The sequence below is a fragment of the Antrostomus carolinensis genome, unplaced genomic scaffold (assembly GCF_000700745.2).
Source record: "Antrostomus carolinensis isolate BGI_N321 unplaced genomic scaffold, ASM70074v2 scaffold39902, whole genome shotgun sequence".
Taxonomy (NCBI): Eukaryota; Metazoa; Chordata; class Aves; order Caprimulgiformes; family Caprimulgidae; genus Antrostomus; species Antrostomus carolinensis.
The window spans coordinates 33244-58122 of record NW_010298308.1 but is presented as its reverse complement, the minus strand read 5'-3'; the positions used below and the strand labels follow the sequence as shown (position 1 = coordinate 58122).

At 39.2% G+C, this 24879-nt stretch overlaps 1 long non-coding RNA gene across 1 annotated transcript in view; it reads left to right on the top strand.

Moving 5' to 3' along the window:
• The first annotated feature begins 38 nt into the window (after positions 1-38).
• LOC104520664 (uncharacterized) overlaps positions 39-24879 on the top strand; it is a 42019-nt gene continuing 17178 nt past the window's right edge. The window contains exon 1 of the long non-coding RNA XR_727969.2: positions 39-331. This is a non-coding gene — a long non-coding RNA (uncharacterized LOC104520664). The remainder of the gene's footprint in view (positions 332-24879) is intronic.

Sequence of the window (24879 nt, the reverse complement as noted above, 5' to 3'; positions counted from 1 at the left end):
TGTTGGGAAATCTGGTGGATTTTTTTCTCACGCGTGGAAGAAGAGCCCGGTGCTGGCAGTTGGCTTCGTGGTCTTTTTTGGAGGGCGAAGGAAGGGAAGGGATCTCGCTTGAGCCGTGCAGAGAGAGAGCTCGGACATGTGTTGTCAGCACATCTGGGGAATACAGTCTTCAAGTCCGAAAGGAAATTTGCTGGGATCGTTCAAACTGCGATATTGATCTTTGTTATTTTTTTTTTCGCCGAGGGATGCACTTGGCATGAGAATCGGAGGATGGAAATTGTTTGGGAGGTGCTTTTTCTTCTGCAAGCGAATTTCATCGTCTGCATTTCAGGTATGCAGCTACCACAGAAAGGATGGGGGGGGGGCAGAAATATCATACAGGGTTCTCAGGCTTCCCTTTAATAAGGAGCAAGAGGTACGGTTAAACCCAGATCAAAATAGTAGTTGAATACATGAGGGATGTATTGTGAGTGGATCGTGACAGAATCAACAAACATCAATCCCCCTCCCCGTAATTCCAGTGCCTGTGTAGTAATTATGATACACTGGCTGCAATAACTAACCACAGTGTACTGATTAAGCAGATACTTATAATTCCTAATGTACCTGATTGTGATAATTAATCGTAACATTGCAGTAATCCTGGAATTTCATAGCTCCTGAAGTTCTTAAGCTCGGCTGTTCTGTGGATCTTAAAAGGTTTGCGGTTCATTGGCGGAGCTGTCACGTTCAGGTGCCACAGTTCAGGGTCTGCAAAGGGAAAAATAACGCTGCAGGACATGCCTCTGCTTTTAAAAGGAGCTTTATCGTGACCATGCTCTGAAAATGAATTGAAAAAAAAAAAAATTAGCCCCATTCAAAGAACTGCTTCATTGCTGGGATTTCAGCTTTGGGCTTCTCATTTTAAGCTTTCAAAGATCTCTCTCCCCTCCAGTATGTAGAAATCAGGTAATTTCAGTTGTCACCAGAGCTTGTCCAATTAATGAACAGGCACGGCCGGGTGTCTAGCCTAAAGGATTGGAACAATTTCTTCTTGGGGAAAACACTCCCTTCTACTGCAAAAGCCCTGGCTGCCTTATTAATTTGTCATGTCAGTCATGCTGGAATAATTATGTTGCAGGAGGCAGGAGTGGGGAGGTGGCCAGTTTTCTAGTTTGGGACACTTCAGGAAGCCCCATGGGGATCCAGGCTGCCTGTGTCTCCTGCTGTTCCACTTCTCTGCAGGCTGCTTCTGCCCTCGAGTCATTGCGTAAGTCCAGAAATGGGAATGCAAGCGACACAGGCAAGGCGCTGCCGGCGGGTAGAGGGGGTCCTGGTGAACATCTCAGTTTCCAGCCTGGAGGTGCTTAGGGAGCTCCGAAGCTCCCTTGGGATGGTGCAGAGATTGGCCTGGGCTGGCTCCCAGCTGCAGCCCCCAGCCCCTGCACAGCATCTCACCCTGGCAGTGCCTGTCCCCACTGTGCTTTCTGCAGTGCTTCCTGACTGATCCACCCTTACAGCCCTTGGACCGGTGACGCTAACACTAGCATTTGGGGTGACAGCATCTGTGTTCATTTCTATTTCCTGTACCTGCCCCCAAACTTTTTTATTTCTGAGCAAATAGTGTTGCTATCGGCCCGCAGGGTACGTCAGCCCTTCTTTTATCCCTGCCGACTGGCACCATCTGCTACCAGGCACCTGGGTGGCATTGGCAGCACCCCAGGCTGACCTTCCACTTGTGCCCATTGGTGCCATCTGAATAATTCACTCTCTCAGTCTTTAAAAGAGCAAAACCTACTGCCTCTTGTCATTTAAATCTCACACTTATCTATTTAGCTCAGCATGATATGCCACCTGTCCAGTTCTCTTCAAATTAGGCACTTCTTAAAGTACCACAGTGAGAATGGAAAAAAAGCAGCTCATTGCTTTCTTGGCCATTCTGACAGTAATATCCTGAGACAGAAAGAAGCTGTCCCTTTCTGTGCAGGTCCTTATGCCACACATTTAGCTGCCAGTGCTTCCTAATCTCCCCCCTCCTTTCCTCATCTTCAGATATGGGAACCCAGGCTCCTGAAACTGATAGTGGGATCAGTCCTGCAGGGGCTCTCCTTGCTTTCCATCTCCCTCTAGCACTAAGAACACATTGATATCCATCTCTGGTTTCTTCTTCTCTTTTTTTGTTCTTTATTTTTGAGAATAAAGTGAATAAGTGAATGGTGGGATGCTTTTGCTGCATGGTTAAAGCTGTGGTTTCAAACAATTAATTTTTACCACACAGAGGATGTGTGTGTGCATTTAGCTTTTTTTTTTTCCTTCTTCCTAGGGATTTTTTTTTTTTTTTTTTTTTCAGGAATCCTTAGTATTTGTCATCTTGGTAAAAAGGATTAAGATGTGTAGATATCTGACTGGCACTAATGCTTTGTATCTTCCCTCTGTCATCCTTTTCACACTATGTTTTGTAGCATATTATCTAGCTGGGATGTCTGGATAACAGTGTAAGTAAGAGAAGATGTAATGAAGCTTGTTAAGGTTTGCCTCAATACTGGATTCCAGAAACTGTGAATTTTTAGCACTTCAGCACTGGTCTTTCATTCAACATGTTACTTAAAAAAACCACTACTTGAGCATAGTGCTGAAAATTACAGGAATGTGAATTAAGGAGTGCAGCAGTATTCTTTTTTCTCTCTTTTTTTTTTTTCTTTCTTATTGAGTCAGTTGTTTCAGCAGTGAAGGTACAAGACTGGTTCTTCTGTGTATGGATCTTTCCTCAACCTTGGCAAATGCTTGATTCAATGTCTATTTAAACCTCTGATGGCCCTCCTACTAATTCCAGTAGTTATTTAGATTAGGGCCTATTAAGAGCTGCTGTTCAAAGGGATGATGTCAGGCACTGAATTTAATAGACTATTAAGTTAGTTTGTTATTATTCGTAAACTTATTTACTAAACATAGGTTCAATGTTATGTCACATTCCCTTTTGCTGTGTATTTACATAACATTTAAATATAAACTAAGCTCTGTTTCTTATTCAAAATAAATAATGAAGTTACACAATTGGCTTTTTGGTGTCTCTCACATGCATGAATTTTTGCAACACTTAATATATGAAAAGTAATTTTATCTGTTAAAAAGAGGTGTATATATTTTAAAAATATTTTATACCTAACATATTTTTTATCAGTCAGTTACCTGCATGTATGATAGATTGCTTGGTTTGGAAGAAATTATACTTATTTAGGAATGCATATTTTTTTAATTATTGGCCCTTGTGTTTGGAAAACAATTTTCCTGTGAACTTCGTAAGCTGAATATTTTTGTTTTCTTGGAATACTGAAGTAAGGCTTTTGCTACTTGAAATTGCTTGTTTGAAAGGAGAATCTAGTTTCTTTGTGCAGATGCAAATGAGAAATAAGAACAGATTGAAGGACCACGAAAACAATTTCTATCCTTTAGAAAGAAATTAAAGCCCTCTCTTTCCTTCTAAGTCATAATGCATATTTATTCCTTTTAGCTGTAGTCTCTAAGGAAAAATAGTTATGATTTGTATTATCACTTTTGAGGTTTTGTTCCTTTTAATAATACTACAGCATAGGCAGAACACAGTGTAGTAGAAGTGAAGATGCTCTGTAGATAGAATGCTGAAATAAGACCTCTCTGGTTGTTGTTCCTTTGAAGATGCAGATAATCATGGCACAGGGATTATTCTGTTTATACAGGAAGAGGATAATAGGTGTTGGTATGATGTCCAAAATTACTTTCTGGGCTAAGAATACCACCAAAGATTAATTATCATCTGTGTTCTCAGGTGGGATGTTGTTGATCCCATAATGGCTGCCACCTTTGCTTGCATAGTCATTTGTATAAACCATGAGCAATTTTTTTTTGTAATTCTAGATTATCAGTTTCAATTAAAAAAAAAAAAAAATCAGGATGCTGTTTTCAAACTTTTGCAGGATACTTAATTTAAATAAGGAAATGCTGCTGTCATGGGTATTGATTAAGAAGGTTTCTATGTACATTTTCTGTTAATTCATCAACGAGATGGTTTAAAGAACCTGCATGTTCACCAGCTTTGTGGCTTCCTATGAATTGATGTATTACCTTTTATTGTTTTGGCTTGTGGGAACTAATGCGGATGAAATTAATGCAAATCCTATAGCTGTCATTATTTGGAAGTATTTTCATCCTTTGCCATCATCCTCAAGTCATGTAGGGGCAGATCCCTTTTATGATATAACTTCTTTCACCTGCTTGGCAGCACAGAAGGGTCATAAATCATGTATCATGAACAACTAAGATGGTATAAAAAAAATCGTGTGCATCAAGGAATTCCACTGTGTATTGAGCATCTGATGTAGCACCTCCTGGCATCGAGGGCTAGGGGTGTATTTGGAGCACAGTTGCATTTCATTTTCTGTCCTGCTGCTTCTGCAGTCTCAGAGCTCTTATTACCTGGCATAACACAGAGTTGTCCTATAGGAACTCTAAATTATGCCAGAGCTTGAATTATCTGTTGAATTATGGTCTGTAAGGTCTGATAACTCTTCTTCTCTTAGCACTGTACAACCTGAGGTAATTCAAGCTAAAGCAGTCTCGTAGAAGAGAAGAATATCAAGGCTGTAATGTCCATTAGGAACAAACAGTGAATGGTTCATTGTTATGTTTGGACAAAAATGTTGAAACCAAGTTGATTATTCTCAAATAGTGTCACAGAAATAGTTCTTTTTCTGGCACTTTTAAGTAAGAAATGTAATATCCTAGTGGAAGGAATTATTCATAGCATATATATATATATATGCTATATATATATATATACATATATGAGAGAAGGTAATCGCTAGACATATAGGAAGATACTGTAGCATGCAGCCTGGTGCATCTGGTAACTAAGAGCTTTTGGCATCCAATCCATTATAGTATTCTTTTCTTCTTTCTCCCATATCCACAGCTTCGTGAATGTGGGCAAACCTTCATGCCTGCATGGAGTTTGTTGATGTTACTGAAAATCCACGTGGATTCAATCCTCCTGCTTACATTCAAACAGAGGATGGAGGCCATATGTTGGATCCAAAGACTCTTAGTTCCTTAGCACTTGAATGCTTTCTCGCTTCAGAGATGTTGCTGCCTTTTCAAAAGGTGTGAAGATGTTCCTGCTTTAAAATTCTGTGGAAATAGCCTTAAAGTCTCCTATAAATGTCTGCTTTACTTTTTTTTTTTTTTTTGTGTCCTGTATTTTTCATCATTTTATTTTTATTGTTAGTTTTACAGCTACAGCATGACCAGATAGGCACTGAAGTGCCAAAACAACACACATATTTTTAGTTTATGTAAAGGTAGTAGAAGGGAACATTTATGAATAGTTTTGCACATATTATGCTGAGCTATTTTCCATGCAATAAACTGACAGAAAAAAAAATGGTAATCGCTGCTATTTTTTTCCACATCTCAGTGATGAAGATACCCAGTTTTCAAAGGGACCTCTTTGCCTTGTTGTGTTACCTCACTGTTAATGCAGTTGAACTAGATACCAAGCCTCCAATACAAAATTATTAAAAAACAGGAATAAAACCTCAACTCAAATGAGCACTCTCAATTTAAGGGTATTACTTGAGTCTTCAGCATACAACTAATGTTATAGAGAAGTTTTCCCTTGATATTCTTGGAAAGGTTTCAGTTTTGAAGTCTACAACAACTAGATTTTGAATTCAGCAAGGATTGAAATGACTTTCCATTTGCATTATGAATATTCCTTATATACCAATGAACAAGGAATTCCTGCTTACCCTAAAAGGCTGTTCTGCTTATTAGTTGCTATTGGTCAAGGTATCACTTTCCTACTGGTTTGAATGGTTGTAATTTAGCTGAGGAGGGAGCTGCTGTTTTCATCGTTACTGATTGTTTATGGCTAAACTTAACATGGCAAAGGCTGAAGTGGATGATTGTCCCATCTGGACTGTTAATAGAAGACTATATAAAATTGTTTTATCATTATCTCATTACCAGCTCAAATAGAAAAAACTAGATGACAGTTATGGACAACACTGACATACTGTGATAAGTGTTATTTTGCTCCTATCTTGATTTTATCTTAACCATACATCATGTTGTAAGGAACAGAAAATAGGAACCAAATTTTAAATGACTTCTTTAGAGGCAATGCTGTACAGTGTGACTGCATTTCCACTGTAATGCCATCAGAAAGTGCAAAACTGCCTGTCCATATAGTGGAGAATATCAATTAGCAAAAAAATTTCCATTGTGATAGATAAATTGAAACATTAATGGTAAACAAACAGGAAATATTTTTTTAAAGGAATGATAATCTAGCATTTATGAGAACTTACAGCCCAGCCTGTTTACAGTTGAATTCAAAGCAGTAGAATATTTTATTCTTGGTTTAAATATTGATGGTTAAAAAGCTGTCGGGGGTCTTTCAGTGGAATTTCTTGAAGAAAAAATTGAAAGTTATTATTGTCATAAAAATAGAGGGCTGAAACATTTTTAGACCTATGTTCCATGTAGTTATAGTAGCCTTTTGGTGATGTAGACAAGTACTGGATGCCTTATAGGCACATGGGTGCCCATAAGTGTCAACTTCTTATTTGTCAATATGGGAAATGTTTTCATGCAGTGCTTAGCAGTTGACAGTTTGGGTAAGAAGGCAGAAGGAAACCTACTTTTTACACCCACCTTAAAAGACCTTGGAACTCTTAGGATGTTATAAATGGCTTTGGTGTTAATGAGATTTGGGCCTTACAAATCATAAAAACTTAAAGCTTGACAATGAGAAAAAGCTCTAGATGGCAGGTCTCTGTGCTCCTGTTGAGTGCCAGGTATACCGTGTCCAGGATTACAGCTCTAAAATATTTAATTTTCTTTTTTTCTTTTATTCATCTTGAAAAATTGAAGGTGATCAGTTCCCACTTACATAGTGTACTGAAAACAATGGTCAAAACTAAAGAAAAGAAATGCTTTCATTGTTTGATGTATTTTTCCATATGAAAACATTTCTGGTTTAAATTCATGGATCTGTAATATTTGTATTTCTGTAGTAAAATTAAATGCCCCACAGTTTTACATTTTGTAATATTATTGACAGCAAAATATCACAGCAGCTGTAATTCACAAATAACTAATTAGAATGTAGTTTTTAACACAACACTAAAATAAATTTAAAAAGAGATAATATCCATGATGTTATCTGTTAATTTTGGCATTCTTTCTTCCTCTCTTTATCATTAGTGCTTAACTTGATCAAGCTCAGAATACTGTATGTTTGTCACCTGGCTTTTAAGTATGGAACAGAGAGAGTTGTGCACCGACTGGTCCAAAGTGGCTTCAAAGCACATGCTGGGAGGATGTGCAGCTAGCAACGTCATCCTTTTTTCCCCCCTCTAAATGTGCTGACATCTCTAGCTTTTGGAAGTAGCATTTGAGTAGATGGATTTAGAGGGAAAACATGGTTTTTGAAAAATCATCTTCTTGTCAGTTTTGTGGGTTGTTTCCAATTTAAGTTCTTTCCTGCTGTTAACTACTATAGTGCCCTATTCTGCTTCAAGAATAGTCCTTAGAATGGAGTTTTTCTGTTCTGCCATGAGTAGAAAGACTAGCACAGCAGGACTCCTACAGAATTTGCCTTATTAATACTAAAAGAAAAAGATAGTGAGTAATAGAGAAGGGTCTTTTGGTACATGTGACTAGAAAACTGCACCATTTGAAGTGATGATGGAATGACCATGTCCTCCAGCAAACTCTGCCTGATAGCTGTACTGCCAGTAGCATGGTGGTTGGGTAACTGAGAGAGCAGGTCAGGAAGGATTGCTACTGCCACAGCTAAATTTTATTTGGCAAGGTGACATATTTGGGCTGCTACAAAGAGCATTAATTTGTGTTTGCCATTATGGCAAAGAAAAAAATTTTCTCTCTTTAGGAAAAAGGTAGTGCTGATGATTTGTGCTTGTGGGCAGAAAAAGAAAATAATACTTCAGTAGTGTCCCCTGGAAGTGAAATTTTACGGAGAATGAGCTATTTGTTTATACACAGGTGGAAAACCATACTATTTGCAGGTGAGGTGTGTTATTTCCCATGTGGGAAGCTGCAGCTATGGAAGGGAAAAGCTGCCGCTCCTGGAAAGAAAAGGTGTTTGATTGACCCTGTGCTGGTCCTAATCCTGCTGCTTGGGGGTATGTGAAGAGCTACTGACAGGAGATTTCTCTGAATGGGATTGTGTAGTCTGGATTTTTCTGAGAATTAAAGGTATGAATGAGAAGAGCTGTGTTATATTTCAGTCAAAAAGAAAAAACAAAGATGAATTTCAGTGGCAGAGCCTGGAAGAGTTTGCAGGGAGAATGTAGCATTGCCACACTTTCACAGATGGAGAAACTGAGGTAAAATGTCATGTGAAAGGTCACCCAGCAGCAATTTAAGTAATTACAGTCCATTTTCACTCTTGTTCCTGACTTGCAGCACTAGGATTACTCTTACGCCTGGTTTCTGGTCAGGGTATGACACCGAATCACCTCACTGACACAGTGAATCACAAGGGAGCACGAGGCCTCCATGGTGTCAGGATCAGGAGGGAAGACAGTGACAGGCCCTGGGATGAGCGCTCAGGCTCTAAGGCCTCATCCCCCAACCCCAGGTCCTGCTGCTTCATCTGTGTCAGCTCTGATCCTGCACAGCTGAGCAGCCTTGGGTCAGGCTGTGGAGAGAACTGTGAGCAGCCATGTCTGGTGCCTCAGGGGCTCTGAGCTACCTTTAACCTCGGCCCCTCACATGCCCTCAGCCTTGTGCCCTGCTGCTCCTCACTTCACCTCACCTCGCTGACTGGACTAACCAGCTTGACCGTGGACCTGTCTCCTCACCGGGGATGTGTTTCCTCACCACAGACATGCCTGGAGATGGCAGGAGGGTGGCTGACCTGAGTGGCTCACCCTGCATCTTCTCCTCATGTCAGGGAACTGAGAGGCTGTGCCTCACAGGAAGGTGGCTGGCCTTGTGGCACTGCCCGCCCTTGCAAGCTCCTTCTAGACACATATTCCTGAGAATGGTTTCTGTGAGCCTCACGCTAACAGTGCCTTTCGGTTTCTGAGGGGAGCGGGCATGGCTGCAGCTGGGCAGACTCAACAAATTCAGTGAATGATGAAACCTGGCAGTCTGGCCCCATGAAACATGAAATGACCATTTTTAAACCTCTAGAACTTGAAGCCCAGCTGAGCAGTGAGTTCATGGTAATTTCTGCTCCATTGCCTCTTGACTTCGTGCAGTTTGCTTCAGCTAGATTTATCCTCAGTGTTTAAACTTGTGTGGCTTCCCTGGGAGTGAAGGGTCACAGAATGGGGCCTGGCATGTCCTCACAGAGGCTGGATCCCTCCTTCCCTCTCTGCCTGTGTATTACAAGGTATTTTTTCTTTTCATATTTTCATAGTAATAGTGAAGTTACCATTTGGTATAATTATGATATATTTAAGAATTACATCGATTAGAGTTTAACTTAAATTGGTTTCCAGGAGTTAGTGTGATGCTAAGGTAAAATTCAGACCCACACAAGGTTCCTTCATAAACATGTGTTATTTAAATTCTGCTTAAATTATTAACATTCATATAGTTGGCCTCTGTATGTTTTTACTGGGACTGTGAGTAACAAATGGGTTCCTCAAGTGCAGCACTTCGCCTGCCTCATGTTTCGCATCTGTCTGGCGCTTAACAGAAAATTAAGGGCACCAGAGGTTTTAGCCCTAAATTTTCTGTTTGAAATTTTCTCTCTCAACAGATCAACAGGTTCCTTTACATACTGGTATCATTGTTGGATATGCTGTGTACACATATGTTAATTTATTTTGAGGGGTGAAATCCTCACCCCAGGGCGTTTTGCCCATGATATCTGTAACTACCACTTTTTTTTTTTTTCCAGTATATTCACCTGGCTTCACCATTTGAATATTTTTTTGTTCACATTCTTATTTATAAGTGGCATCTTATTGTTATTGTATGTTTTTGAGCCTGCTGGAAAGCAAAGTAGTCTACAAAGACTCCACAGTCTCCTCTCGTTTGCCCAGATGATCCTGAGGGTACTATGTGGCAGTTAGTAATTGCAAGTGGGATTTAAAGTTATCTGCAGATGCATAATTTTATTTTCAGTAGCCCCCCTGGCACTCTCTCCAAGTTGTTAACAATTCATCTTTGCCAGTCTGTAATTGTGCCTTTGCTCTAGAGTCACAACTATTTACCTCACTGTGGAACAGGATGCAAAACAGAGTAATAAATAATATTATTTATTTTTATTAGGTAGCGTAAGTATGTTTACATACTTGCAAGTTAAAAACTGAGTCATCCTCTTTAGATTTTATTGTGATACATTAATGCACAGATTAAGCAAAATGAAAAACTTAAAAGACAAGCTTAAGTGTTTTGCTGTATCTGAGTCTTAATTTGTAATTGTATAAAACAATTTAGATTAAGGATGTGCTGATGTGTTTTGCTGAAGCAAGGAGTAGCAATGGTATAATACTCAATGCAAAATTCTTTGGAAAAGCTCAGCTAAGATGAGCAGAAATTTTCATAATCTTCGATTAAATTATACAGTTGTGTAGAAAATAGTTTTTGATCCAGGTAAAATCATATCAGTTCTTTGTATGGTAAAGTGAAGATATGGGCTTTTCTAGTATGACTAATATAGCAAGAGAAACTGTACAATCGGAATTAAAATAATCTGTGTTGTAGTTTGTTAATTCTCACTTTATGGATGCCCTGAATGAAACAGACACCATTTTTTACAGTAGTAAACAGATTTCCCCTGGACTCTGGTAAACAAAACCAAAAAACTAAGAAGTGAAATAACAGGAGATGAGCAGTAATACACAATGCTTTTCATATGTGAATTTCTGTTCCACCTTTTTTCCAGCATAAATTTTAATTTTATTTTGATCAGCCCTAAAGTCCTGCTACAAAGAGGACATCCTGTGTACAGACCTGGGCTGTGGGGCTGCATGGCATGACTGGCGGAGTGACAGCGGCACAGCCATGTTGTGTCATGAGGAAAGACCCACTCTACTAGGCAGTGCTAACAGTGGTGCTTGGGAAGCCTCGTGCCAGTTGTGTGCAAGCAGCTGGCAAAGTCTAGATGGATGGTCTAGGATCAAATGTTGAAGTGTGTCTTGATCACATGATGTCATCGTATTACTGGACACCTAAATATTGACTGGACACCTAAGAATTTATTCTAGTCATTGAATACTCCAGAACTTAAAATCTCTGAAATAGAGCATTCTTATACATAAAAACAGAGCATATGACATAATGCTATTGCATTATTTTTAAAACTCTTAAGTGTTCTGGATATAAGTTTCACTGATATTATGTAAACTGCACAAAAATAATCTCCTGGCATTTGCTTGGAATGACAGTCATCAATTCCTACACATTTATTTAAAATCTTCTGTGGAAACAAAAAGGTATTTGTTTTATACAAATTTGTTTTGGATATTTTGCCAGGGAAAAAAAACAAGCTTTGCTAATATAGACTGAAATAAAGTGTAAAATAAAATCTTTAAATCTGCTCTTAGTTCACAAAGGTAGTGTGCAGTGGAATTACTCACCAAAAATGTTGGCGTTGAGTTTATTTAAGTATTAAGCAGAGGTCTCTTGGTAAATAGTCCTTTTAAAAACATACTGTGATCTCTGCTGCTGGGATTCAGGTATGTGAGAGAACCGTGCTCAGGGGCTTTACTAGTCATGTGGTCAGAATGATTTTCAATCACTTTGGTCATTGCTGGATTAAAATTGAGGCTGCAGAGATTAATGGTCTGTTGTTACTAATCCACTAAACCCCTGTTCCTAGATCTTTTAAATTGACTGAACCTATAGATCGTTAAGTTACTGAGAGATATGGATTTGTAATGGTTTTAACTATCTTTCTTGATGTTTGGTGTTAGCAATATCCTATTATTTATTGCTCTTTGGGACGGTGATCTTGGCTGTTATTGAATGGAAGTGAACTTTATACTTTTTTATTTATACTACTCTATAGCACAGTAAAAGTGTGTATCATTTTAAATGAATGTGAAGAAGGCTTTACTGTGTTTAGACATGAGCTGACATTAGGAATAGCTCAAATAAGAAATTAAATCTTTTTTTTAACTTGTAATGTTATAAATGGTATAAAGGCTCACTGTCCCTAACTGTCAAAATAGCCACTATCTCCCTTCAATCTGTCTGTCATTAACTGTGGCAGTTTTCCCTTCTAGTGGGTTTTACTGACATTTGAAGATGTGGCCAAAGTAAAATGTGAAATGGCTGTTCAAGATTTTGGGAAATTACACTTTCTAAACTAGTGCAGTATTTGGAGTATGAGGGCTCAGGGCAATTCCCAGAGATTTAGACCAGTTAGACATAATTTCTCTACTTAATTTCAGTAATTTCTGTGCAGGTATAAGAAGTTTTCCCCAGGTGATAAACTATGTGCAAAAAAAAAAAAAAAAAGAGGAAAGAAATGAGGAAGCAGTTCATCCCTCTTGTTGAGACATGAGGAAACTTTGAGCATAACAGTAGTGGTTTGGGTTTCAGCAGGGATCTGTAAACAAGATGTATGAAGAGAGTTTTAAGAGGTCTCCATCAGTACAGTATGGGAGAGACAGGAGTTAGGGGAGAGGGAATAGCATGTGAAAGAAATCAGACTGTGATTGTGGCTGAGAGAGTTCTGGGAGGCTTTAATCTGAGTGGATAGCTTTACATTAGGCAAGGAGAGGGATGGATCTTCTCACATATGTCTTTTGGGCCCTGTTTACCACATCTGTGCTTGAAGGTTGCAAATTGGAATTGCTTTGTCTTTCAAGTGTTTGTAATTTTCTGAAATACTCCATTCTAAAAGTGTAAGTAAGCTATATTTGCAATATGTATAAGTTAATAACCCATTAAAATAATTGAAAAATAATGCATTTCTGCTTTAAAGGGTCAGTATGTCAGAAAATTTTATGATTATTAAATTACTACAAAAGTATACTACACGTTTAAACTAACATAGCAAGGTAACATGCCTTTAAGTTTAGAATTGACTTACATCTCTGTCAGGGAATTCTAGTGATTAAAATAAACCCTTTATTTCATGTAACCATTTCTGTTTCTGAACCCTGGTGACTTGGCTTATTCTTTTGCCTTCTGGTTATCTCAGTAATAGTATGTCTTGATTAAGGACTGCAAAGAGCTTTTACATCTGTTCTTGTCACAAAGCTATGTAGGCTAAAGTAGGCCAAAGATAACTCAACATGCAAACTATGGACCTCCAGTTATTTCTTTCCCTCCAGATTTAATATTGTGTTCAAATAAAACTGGGACTGTGGAAGTAAACCCAAAGCTTTTAAATGGATTTTTGGTAATTTCTCAAAGCTCTCTTGAGGAAGAAGAAAATATTCATGTACGACTGAAATGTATATGACTGGGTGAAAAGGATGAAGTTATTGTCCTACTGGCTATTAGGAAATACAATCCTTATCCCATAGGAAATCAGAGTTCATCTAAGTGAAAACAACAGCCACACTTACTGAGGTGAATAGATCAATGGGAATAGTTATTGTGAAACTGAAAGGAAAAAATGACCTCTTATTTACAGAAGCAGACAGAAACACCCGATCCCAGCTAAACATGAGACCTGTCCTCAGGTCATGTTCTATGGAAGACTAATTTGTGAAAACTAGACACTAATTAAACTCACAACATAAGGGAATTAATGTTTGCAGCTTTATAGAGAGGCTTTGGAGCTTCAAGTGCATGTTGCAAGTGATTTAGACCTGGGTGTAGATTACAGGCCCATGGTGGGGTTGAAAACAGTACCCTGATCTTTAGCTAGCACTTCAGCCAGCCAGTAGAGTTGCCCTAGCTAGTAGCTGAGAATGTACTGTGCTGGCAGACCTGGCTTTCTCCATTTAGACACTTTAGGGACCAGGGCCTCGACTGTCCACTGTCTCACATCCAAAGTAGTTAATGAGAAATACTACTCTATTAGAATTATAGCAGTTTTTACCCATTTGGCTGGAGTGTAACCTAGCAAGCAGCCAGATCTTGTATTTATGTAAGTCAGTGTGAGACTAAAGATCTGTTCTAATTTGCTATAGAAAGGAGCGAGCCCAGAGCATGGGTACTGCAGGATCAGGTCCTGGAATGCATCATTCTGCCAAGTTTGGCTTTTGTCAGAAGTAATATGCTCACTAGCTCTGTTAACCTGAATGTTTATTGCATGGTTCTAATCCAGGTTTAAGACTGATTTAGCTATTTTAACAGTTGCAAAATATACATGTAGTCTGTTAATTTGGGGGGATTTGTTTTTACAGCAATCATACACAGAGAACCCTAGTATTGATGGTCCATTTTTTTAAGGCTTCTGCCATCTCTTGTACTCTTGGCATTGCTGTTTTTTTTCTCAATTGGTCTTAAAGGCAATATTAACAGATGGTATGCATTGCTCATTAAATCTGCATCTACACCTCTCCAAGGACTGTTGGGAAACAGACCATGCAGTAAGTGCTTAGAAGGTTCGAACTTCCTATGCTATTCATGAGCAGTTTTCACTATCAGTGTGTTTTGAGTGCTATAGCAGTAGAGCTACAAATACATTGGTGAAACTTTTCTAATTTAGCCAAGTCTAGGTATGTGCCACTTTCTCACAGATTGGGTAAAATGTCTGTGTTTCTTTCAGACTTGCTGTATTTGCTCTTTGGTAGTGTCATAGCTACAGCTATTCCCTTTTATAGAAATGTCTTAATGCTGGACATTAAACTTATATATCTGTACCACTTAATTTCCCACCTCTGTTTACATGTGTCATCTGAGGTACCTTTGCTTTTCCTTGAGATCACTTTCTCTGTAATGCTTGGCTCTTCTTTTTATCCTGTCTGCAGTGATGACACTAGATTGGATATATAGATGTTACTTATAGGCTTTCTCAACTTGAATGTATCTTTGTCTGAAGAGGCAGAGCTTTGATGTGCAAGTCAAAAGGGCATGGTGCCAGTGTGGAATTCACGTTCTGAATGTCTCACATTGGTGGCGAGAGATGCAGAAATCCAACTAGAAGATAAGAATTCTCATTTCGGCTTCTTTATTACTGTGATTTGGAACTGATGGAATCTGACTAGCATTCCCAAACACATCAATATAGCCAGAAATAGGGTGCTCCCATCTTATTTGTCTTAAGTTTTTATTTTCTTTAGTAAAGTGTTGGATCAGAAAGGTTAAATTGTTGATTCCACGGTTCATGGAAGGTTAGGATTTAGTTCACATTTATTTCATGGTTGACCTGTGTTAGGGATAAGGAAGCTAAAAAGTGGATAGTACATTAAGTGGAAATGAGATCTACTGCTACCGTTTTTACAGCAAGAAGCACTTCAACCCTTCCATGTTTGAGCTGGTCTAAATGGGCACAGTGAGGAGTGGAAATTCAGTAATCTCTCCCAGTATTTTGTGTTTGTGTTTATGATTTTCTGCTGGCTAGGGATATTTCATGTTTTAAAAGCAAACTCTAAATAAAAAGTGATTTTAAAATCAGTTTCGATAAAGGGCTACAAAAAGCTATATAGGCACTCGTAAGATTAAATTAACCTGGTTTGTACCAATTTAGTTTGTTTATTTGGAAGAGGCCAAAGTGAACCTAGTAAATTCAGTTTTAATCTATCCAATACAATTTTGGAGTATAGGCAAGAAGATTGCCCACCTTACCTATATGTTTTTTCCTTGTGATTTACAAGAGGCAAATGTTACACTCATGGAGATTTGCAAAATGAAGGGGCCATCTAAAGTAGCATTAAGAAAATAAGAAGTTTTTTTAAGTTCACAACTTAAGAAAATTAAAAGTAATACAATCAAGAGTGGGACAAAATGCTCTTTCCTGTAAAATTAATAGAAGTGGTGTCCCTAAGTATGAAAAAAATGTCATAGTGTCGTTCATCAGTGTGCTATCGATATTGTATTTGTCAATAGCACTGTAGGGCTAATCCTGAGCCATATAGGTGCAAGACAGTAAATTTATCAGTGGTCCATAATTTAAAGTGATACAAATGATAGACAGGAGGCTGAACATGAGCCAGCAGTGTGCCCAGGTGGCCAAGAAGGCCAACGGCATCCTGGCCTGCATCAAGAACAGTGTGGCCAGCAGGAGCAGGGAAGTGATCCTTCCCCTGTACTCTGCGTTAGTGAGGCCACACCTTGAGTATTGTGTTCAGCTCTGGGCCCCTCAGTTTAGGAAGGACATTGAGGTGCTGGAGCAGGTCCAGAGAAGAGCAACGAGGCTGGTGAAGGGACTTGAGCACAAGTCCTATGAGGAGAGGCTGAGGGAGCTGGGTTGTTTAGTCTGGAGAAGAGAAGGCTTAGAGGTGACCTCATCACTCTCTTCAACTACCTGAAGGGAGGTTATAGCCAGGTGGGGGTTGGTCTCTTCTCCCAGGTAACCAACAATAGGACAAGGGGGCATGGGCTCAAGCTCTGCCAGGGGAGGTTTAGGTTGGATGTTAGGAAGAAATTCTTTACAGAGAGGGTAATCGGGCACTGGAACGGCCTGCCCAGAGAGGTGGTGGATTCACCATCCCTGGAGGTTTTTAAAAAGAGATTGGATGTGGCCCTTAGTGCCATGATATAGTAATTGGAGTTGGATCAGGGGTTGGACTTGATGATCTTGGAGGTCTTTTCCAACCCAATCTATTCTATGATTCTATGAAATGGTTTTAAAATAAAAGAGGGTAGATTTAGACTACATTTAAGGAAGAAATATTTTACAATGAGAGTGGTGAAACACTGCGACAGGTTGACTAGAGAGGTTACATTCAAAATATTCAAAGTCACGCTAGACGGGGATCTGAGCAACCTCATCTAGTTGACGATGTCTTTGCTTATTGCAGGGGGGTTGGACTAGATGATCTTTAAAGGTCCCTTCCAACCCAAACCATTCTATGATTCTATGAAATGGGAACTGCAGCTGCTTCACTGAGTAACTGAAAGACCTGAACTGTGCTTAATTCTGCTTGGAGTCTTGCTTCTCATCCCATTAGCACTGATGAAGGTTTTACCAGTAACTTCCACTCTACCAAAATTGGGCTGCAGGGACAGCAAATTACTTTCACCTAAGGTACTTCAAAGCTTAGGCAGTTTGAAGTCATTCACTTTCTTTCCTGAGGATAATTTTCTTCTCCTCTTCTCCCTCTGTCATTGCTTGCACCCATTCCTTAGTTCTGAGTTAGGAGAGAAGGGCAGGAGTAGAACAGTAAGGGGGATAAAGAGTGTTTGGTTGTGAGTGGTGGAATAAAAGAAGAGTGGAGGAACAGATAAAAGAATGAGGATATAGACTAACAGCAAGGATGGTGGCAATGGAAGATAGCACTGAGATTGGGCATTTTATAGGGCGCTTTGCCAGAAACAAATGAGAAAGAGCATTGATGACAGTCCACTTTCCTACTTACTTTTGTTTCTGGTCCTAAATAAATAAAATCAGGTTAGTAGCTTCCACAGGAACAAGAAAATCTTTCTGTCTGAAGAATCAGAGACACAAGATACAGAGGGCTTGACTGTTCAGTCATCAAATCTAGATTTTTTTTTTAATCCCTTAATTTAGAACACAGAAACTGTCAGAATCCTTGAAGACAAAATTGTTAATAACTTAAATGCTGAAGTTCTTCACTATGTAGCTTTTGACCTTCGAGGAATCCAACTGCTTACTGAGATTATTTCATTAGTATTTGCGCATTGACTTCCTGCCAAAAAGTCAATCTGCTTTTCTTTTGCATGGTTTTGTTATTTTGAAGGTCTTCAGCTGTGGATTAAATCCACTATGTAACAAAGAGCCGGCAGAGTTGGAAGCTTTCCAGTAAAAACCTTCCCAGGTTAAACTCTGGTGATGCTGAAATATTACAAGTGTTTCCTGTGGCCTCCTTTCCCTTGTGCCTTATGTAACATGGCTGTTCATGAAGAAGGGCAACAGTTACTTTTAGTTTTGACTGCACCCAGGAGAATTTTCCAATTGTTATTTACAGGATGGAATTTATACATAATTTCAACCTGGGACTTGGACTTTGCTTTCTTTCTTTTATCAGTCTCAAAACAGTTTTTTTATTTTTTTAAAGATGTTTATGATGAGCTTAATGATCCCTTTCATAGACTTGATTAGTTACAATGTAAATTACAGTATGGATCTCATATCATATTGAGGTGCTCAGCATTTCTGCATTGTTGAAGACATTTATCCAAGCTGCCTAAAACAACATGTAAATACCACAGTGAAAAAAACACAAGGAAAGGCTGTATAAGAAAGGGTTGGCTCCAGAGCCAACTACCAGTGGCCACCAGGAAAATGTCAATTTCTTTCTGATGCAGGATGAAAAAGGATGAGGATGGATGTCCATTATCTCTTATTTTTTTATCTTCTTCCTGTAATTTCCTCCCCAAAAGGAGAGGAAGGTCAAAATGTCACCTCAAAAAGCTGGATGGAACTAGCAACTTTCTATAGGCAGTTAAAAATGTCTGAACTATGAATATCCTATTTATTGAGCCTACAGGGCTAGATCAGATTTTTTATGATAGACAGAAATTGATGAGCCTGCCAAATACTTAGAGCCTGGAGAATGAATGTATGTTTTACACCTTATCATTAGACTTTGAGTTCTACCTGTTGGTATATTGGCAAGGCCTGCATTTCACAGGGGTTAGACTGAGGTAATTCTCACCTTCCAGTCCGCAGAGTAACCAGCTACATTCTGAAAATGTTGCAGATTCAGTATCAGTTTCAAGGGGAGCCCAGTTAGAAGCATATGAAGGTAGCCTGGCCTGTCTCCCTGGGATAGGGCATACATGACTGTAGGTATTTATCTAGTGCCTGACAGGATGGAGTTCTCCTCCTAATCGGAGCTTTTGGATGCTACTCCAACCTAAATGATATTGTGCACAGTAAGTCAGCAGTGCTCCACTGATCTTGCTAAATATGCATCTGACTTGCACTAGCTGTAGGCTGTCTCTTCCTCAGATGAGAGCTGCGGGCCTTACTTTGCTCTTCAGGTGCTAAGGGAACTTGAAGCAAGTGTGAGAAGGCATTATTATTATTCTCAGTTATTCCCAGGTTAATACAGTAGAACGTCTGGCTCAGGAGATTCCTAAACCTCTAGTGGTAATGGCTGGAGGGTTTTAGATGAAGGATCTCTCTTTGCTGCCTGTTTTTGTATTCTTTTTTCCAACACTTTTGCTGCTGACTATTGCTGCAGATCAACAGTTCTCAAACTTTTTTTTCCCCTGCATCCAGGATATGGGATAATGGGGGATGGAGCAGCTCTGACAATCTTTTGCCAGAGAAAGGAGGAGAGTGTGAAAGATTTGGAACAAGAAGCATTCATGGATTTTAGGAGCTTAGAGCTTAACCACTGCTTCACAGTCTTCCCCCATTGGAATTACTTCCTTTCAGGACCTTTGCTAAAAAGCAGGGGCTCAGCTCAAAACCTGTGTCCCCTAGAACCTCAGGGGGTCTTTGCTGAGTGCAGTGCCTGTCCCTTTTCTCATTTCTTTTTACTGCTTCAACTGCCAGTCCAGGTACTCACTTCCTGAGGCATATCCTCTCTCCTACTCCCAGGAGCTCTTCAGTAACCCACTCTTAAAGCAGGCACTCATGTCTCATCCACTGGGTTCTGCCGAGGTCATTTGATCTGATCTGCTGGTGTTCTTTCTTATAAATTACATCCACATTTACTATGGTTGCAAATGTTATGCACATTAGTACACAGATGTATACCACATCACACACAAGCATATATTTGCGTATATAAGTGTGATAAAAATGGAGTCAGCATCTGAGAGAAACAGATTTCCTTGCTAAACTTGAAATAAATGACAAAGCCTATATCTTTATCAGATCCAGCTTTGGGCTGGATTTTGGTATCTGCTATAACTGGGACTGACTGGCTGGGTGCAGACAGCTGTGCTAGGTGCTGGGGTGGGAAGACAAGCAGACAGTTGGTGCAGAGGAGATTGTGCCTGAATGAAGTGCTATGGAGTGGTGGAGGCAGAGAAAGAGGAGAGAAAATTACGTCTGAGAGCCAGTTAGGTATGGGAAAAAGCAAGGAAAGACCTAACCTTGTAATCACTTTGTTAGGTACAAGAATTATGCCATTTGATAGATTTTTTTTGTTCTATTAAAAAATAAGAGTAGGGGGGAGGTAAATGAGGAATTCATACACACTCACAATCTAAATTTATCTTAACACTTTAGAAATACCAGAAGTATGAGTGCCTGTGCAAGGGCTGTGTGTGAAAAAACCGCTAATTTAGCACATTCTCATTTTATTGCAGAGGTTGTGGGACACAGTGAATAAAGGAGGAGATTGCAGGAAGAGGAAAAGATAGTCACCAAGGAATTTAAGGCTTCTCTAGAGGACAGAATTCTATTACTGTCTCTGCCAGAATTTGTGTTGCTTGGCAACACACTTTAATCAAACTTTTCAAGGGAGGTCACTAATTGTATGTTTCTTGTTTCCCCTGAGGCCTGATTTGCAGAAGTGCTGAGCAGTTACAGCTAAAACAGGTCAATGGGAGAAATATTTAGTATGTATCAAATGCTCTGCAAGTCTGAGTACAGTAAAAATTGTCTACAAATTGGCTAATAAAAGGTAAAGAATATCTTCCTCTGACTCTGGCATTCACTTGCACATTTGTAGAAAAGGGACACCACCTCTTCAGCATCGCTCAGGAATCAAACATTTTGGGAGGCTGAATTGTGTGCTAAAAGTCCATGATACTTTTACTTCGGAGTGCTTGGAAGACTGATTGAAATGGCCTTTCACGGCACTGCCTGGTTGGCTTCAATTAATGAGTCTTTGAGGGTTTTCTTCTGCTCTGTGGGTGTAAGCAGCAGCCCTTTCTCTCTGTCTCCGTTCCAAGTGTTAGGTTGAGAAAATAAAACAACAACTCAGTCATCTTAAGGAAAGGAAAACCAGTTCCCTCCTTTTACTCAGCTTTCTGCTTCCAAGGGTAGGCCCCACCTGAATTTCTACTGACCTATCTAACCTAAGAACCATTAGGTTCTTACATAATTGTTAAGTGCAGGTCTGGGTTCAGAGCATGTTCTGTTGAAGTCATTGTGCAATTTGACCAGACTGCAGTGGAGGAGAAAGAAGATCAAACCCTTAAAAAAACAGCTTTTGCTATCTGCACAGAAGGAAGCAATGCCCAGAGATACCATAGCTTTATAATGACAGCAGTCCTCTTGTCTGCTGTGGCTTCAACTGAAGTTGGAAACCTTTTCCTTCCTAAAGTCCAGTCAGGTCTTTTTAATATCTTTCTGAGGGGAAATAGAAAACATTAAAATCAATCTGATTTTTGTCATGTTACTACAGCATAATGCTAATGTGACTGTGGGCCATATGTAATGAGGTGGCTGGCTTCATCCAGCCCCTAAAGTGCTTCTTAACCTGTGTATTGATGATCACAGACCATCTAGCTCTTCTAATGCATGGAAGACTATTAAAGAATTTCTATATTGGCCTTTTATAAAAGGATGCAAGCATGTGTAGAAGGTAAGTAAAACATGTTATGGTTTAATCCATTAGGAGTGACTGTGGTTCTTAATTCAAAGACTAGAGAAATGTAATTTATTTAAACAGTACTTTCTATTTCTATAGTACCTTTTACTCAAATATCTCAAAATGTTTTCCACTAATTGTTATACAGAAATAAAGAGGTGCTGCTGCTCAGTGTGTAGAACCCTCTTTGGGTAGGTCAGGCAGTTGACTTACAGCTCACTGCCAAATCAGAATAGTAGGGCTTTGCACTGCATTTCACAGAGATAATTGCCCAGACAGACTATAAAGCAATGAAAAAGCTGCCTTGAGGGTCTTGAGGCTTCCAGGTCCAAGTCTTGTATCATTCTTAATGCAGATCTGTGTGAGGCAGAGTGGCTTACAGCTAGTTGATACTTAAAGTTGAAATAGTGTAAATTGTGCCGGTTTTTTATGACATTAGTTAAACCTGATGCAAATGTCTGTGTTAGCATTTTAAGTGGATTCTGACCTCATTTATGTTCATTTATGCTTGAAATTGTATTTACAGTTGTGACACTAACCTGACTAGTACTGTGCTAGTTTCTGTTGACCGACTTCACATGAATTGATGGAGTCTCTGGGTTTGCAGACAAGACTTTGACTTCTTTGGGAAACAGTGCCAGGGAGAAGGATAGGGGCTTTTAGATTATGAAGAAGAAGGTTTAATACAAAATGCCTGTTCAGGGTGATAATTGTCCTAAGGAAACAGGCCAGTGTGTGTCCCTCATGTCACTTGGTACTGTCAGCCCCATTTCACCACAGCACTCAGTGCACATGTTGCCACACTAAATTCAAGAACGCGGCTAAATGCAGATGGAAGGAAAGTGGTGCTGTTGTTTAAGCAGGCATTTGAGTTTAGGGTTTAATATTTCCCTTAGTTAGTCTGCCTTAGCATTTCTTTGTCATTTTTTTTTAAACCTGGGGTGAATGAAAAGTTGTTCAGGGCAGAAGAGAAAGATTGGCACTCGAGATCAGAGGTGACATGATTTCATAATTGTGCTTTTTGAGATGGTTAAAATTTGCTAAGCTTCTGGATCACCTTGACGCTTACTCAAATTACAGCAGAGTTATCTGTGAATTACCACTGTGTATTTAATAACAATGGAATGGTTAATACCTAACATTTTAATGCATTCTTAGCCTCTGATCTGTGACCAGTCTATAATTGTGTATTGAAAATTCTTTAAAGATTCATGATGAAAAGTGATTAGAAATCACTTTTAGGTTATTTAGGTTAGGACTTAATTTCCAAAATTGAATGCCTACTGTTTGGGGTTTTGTTTGTTTTAATACTCAGTAATGTATCTTGATGTTCCACAAAACTCTTTTACTCTTTGATGTAGAATAGCTACCAAAAGAATTAAAGGAACGAAAATGTTGATGTTCTTATGTGGTCAAGATATAGTTTGCTAAATACCAATTGTGCCAAAGTGTCATTTTACTCATGCCAAATTCACTGAAAAGTTTTGCAATTGAATTAATTAAATACCACCCAAAGAGGAAAATCTGTTCTTTTACTGTGAGCTATTTCTGGGGTAGGGGAGAGGGAAGGGTGTAGATCTCCTTTCAGCTCAAATCCAATCGACTGTTAACTCTACGAAGTCTGTTAGAATAAATATTGCCCTTCAACTGCTAGAATAAATATTGAGAATTATTGAAGAAAAGCATATCTTCCTTAATATTTTTTTGTTGTTTTGTTTATTGTCCTGACATATTCTGAATGCTCAGGCTGCTTTCTAATAGCAGAAAATAATGAAAAGAAATAATGAGTGATTGTAAAGGAAATATTATCACCATTGGATGGCATGGCCTGATATCTAACCAGCTGGGCTGTGTAGCAATAGTACTAGTTCAGTGCCACATTCTTCATGTCTGCCTTGGGTTGCAGTTGTGGAAATCACAAAATCCTTACTCAAAAAGGAAGATTGTAATACAGATGGGTCACAAAACAACTTGTGTTTGTTCCAGAACCATATTCCGTGAGTATTTGAAATCATAAGAATAATTTTAAATGTTTTAGAATGCACCTAGCGTAAGATGCTATGAGAGCACCGTTTATCAAAATGTTGTGTTCTGCAGAGCGCTGTGTCAGTCTTGTTAAACCTTATTAATCTTCACTCATACAGGAAAACTCTTTGAATTACATTAACTGCTTGCATTACTAAGAGTTATAGACTCAAGCTCCTTATATGCGATGCTGTACCAATAAGGAGACCATAAGCATACATGAATTTGAGAACCAGGGGGTGAAGGCAGGACATGGTCAAACATTGCAAAATGGAGACACATAGAGAAAGGATTTGGCCTAAAGGCTGAAGGTCAGTAGAATAGTTTGAAGCAGGTGCAGCCACAGTGAAAACTGTTTGTTTTCCAGCTAAATAATGAGGTCTCTCAAGTTCTTGAATAGAGATGATCTTCTGTATTTTGTACTGCTTCTAGCATATGACCTCTACAACTTTTTGGTGCTGCAAAATATGCAAAAAATAAATAAGAGCAGTCTTATCAACATATTGCTGCACAAAGTTGTGTTGGGGAAAAAACAAACAGATGCCACGTACACAGTACCATAAGGATTTAAGAAAACACATGATTCCTCTTAGGTACGTGGCTGGATCAACTCCAAGCATGTATGGAATGGTGGGGATCAGTCTGACTAATGTAAAATAAGCTGGCATCTTCTGGTACTGAGCTTAGTTTCCTGAGTAGCTGAGTGCAAACCTGGCATTGTAGCATGCCAGTTGCAGTGAACCTGGCCTGGTGTGAACTTGAAAGCTGGATAAAGGACCCTAGTGTAAGATCCTTTCCGTGCATCCAGTTTTGTCATCCAATTTTGACCCTAAGCATCTGTCTAGCAGGGCTCAGAATCAAATTTACAGAGTCAGTAGCATTGTTCATTGCGTAGTTGTATGGTTACCCAGCCAGATACAGTGGACTTTGATTTGTGTGCATTATTCATCAACCCTCACTGGTTTTCCCTGGTGTAGAGTTTCACAAACAGCGAGGCAGGCACTTATGCGAAGGGGAGAACTAAAATGTACAGAATTCAGTCAGTTTCTCCTGACTACAACTGTGACAATTTTAATGTCTATGAGACTAATGTCAAACTGTTAAATTTTTTTGGACACAAACAAAAGTTTGTTTGCTTTAGATTAATTTCAGTATTCCAAATACGTATTTTTTAAAGTTGCTAATCTCCTGACTGTTAGTTGGCCCAACATTGGGAGGTTATTTCAAGTGAACTTAGAGTTTATAGAATAGCTGAGATGTTATGCATCAAATTCAGTGTGTTCCAGTGGGAAGACCAAGGGACTGGAAGTAACTTACTTCCTGCAGTCTGACTTTT